Genomic DNA, 1,025 nt, shown 5'->3' on the forward strand with positions numbered 1-1,025 from the left:
GAGGCCGGGGAAGGTGCGGAGCGGCGGTGCACGCACAGGGTTAATATCGTAACTAGGGAGCAGACGGTTAAGCACAACATCTAGAGCTCTGTAGTGAAAGTCCATCAGAAAGAGTATAATCAATCAAAACTAACCAGGACATCCCTTCATTTTATTCTCCAAGGAGATTGGGGCTGGAGGATTACAGACCAGATTTCACTTTGTTTCTCTCTCTTGACAATCTTGCCTGTCTCTCCGCTTTCCCCGAATCCCATCCAATTGCGGGGTGTAGTCTAATGATCTGAAACTCTTCTATAGCGTTTGGGTCAGTGTGATAAATAATGTGATAAATAATGTAGGATTAAATTAACAGGCCAGATACTGCTCCTGAAAACTTTACCGAACCTTAAATATCCCATTACGTGACTTTAATTTATTTTAATTTTACCCTGTTTTTTTGCATTTATTTTTCCTTGCCACCTCTGTTGCTGCTCTTTTGGATACACAATAGCTGGTGATCATTGTAATTTCCTAGAATTAGTTACTTCTTTGGAAACGGTCGATAGCCAAATCAATAAAATGGCTTGTAAAACTACGGAGGTATAGGTTTCAATTTGGGGGGGAGAAGAATCGCTCATTTTCCACTTCTTGTTGACGTGCCCAGCGTCTCTTTTGACTGGGGTTAACTCTGTGTGCTCCATCGGAACAGATGCCGTATAGAGCTGCTCCCTCAAGATCATTTGTTTCCTTGATGGGGGAACATTTCTGAGCAGAACATATTGGTTGCCATAGAGAAAGAAATAAAAGGAAGAACACTAGTCACATTAAGCTATATGTTTGTGCACTGGGCTTTAGATAAAAGGACCCCAGTTCAAGCCAGAGAGAACGGGGCCAAAGCAGAGCTTCTTAGCTTCACTAAAACTAGCTTTATTTTGTTTTGGACTTTTACGGTTGAAACATGTAAGCTAATTTTATTGGCTGTCGTTAATTTTATACGATACGGCTTGCTGAACAAAATCAACTTTGGGCGCGCTCCGCCTGGCCCC

At 42.0% G+C, this 1,025-nt stretch overlaps 1 long non-coding RNA gene across 1 annotated transcript in view; it reads left to right on the plus strand.

Moving 5' to 3' along the window:
• The window catches only part of LOC102039466, a 39,168-nt gene that overhangs the window by 752 nt on the left and 37,391 nt on the right, over nucleotides 1-1,025 (plus strand). The gene's annotated exons all lie outside the window — the stretch shown is intronic.

Source organism: Geospiza fortis, unplaced genomic scaffold, assembly GCF_000277835.1.
Source record: "Geospiza fortis unplaced genomic scaffold, GeoFor_1.0 scaffold192, whole genome shotgun sequence".
Taxonomy (NCBI): Eukaryota; Metazoa; Chordata; class Aves; order Passeriformes; family Thraupidae; genus Geospiza; species Geospiza fortis.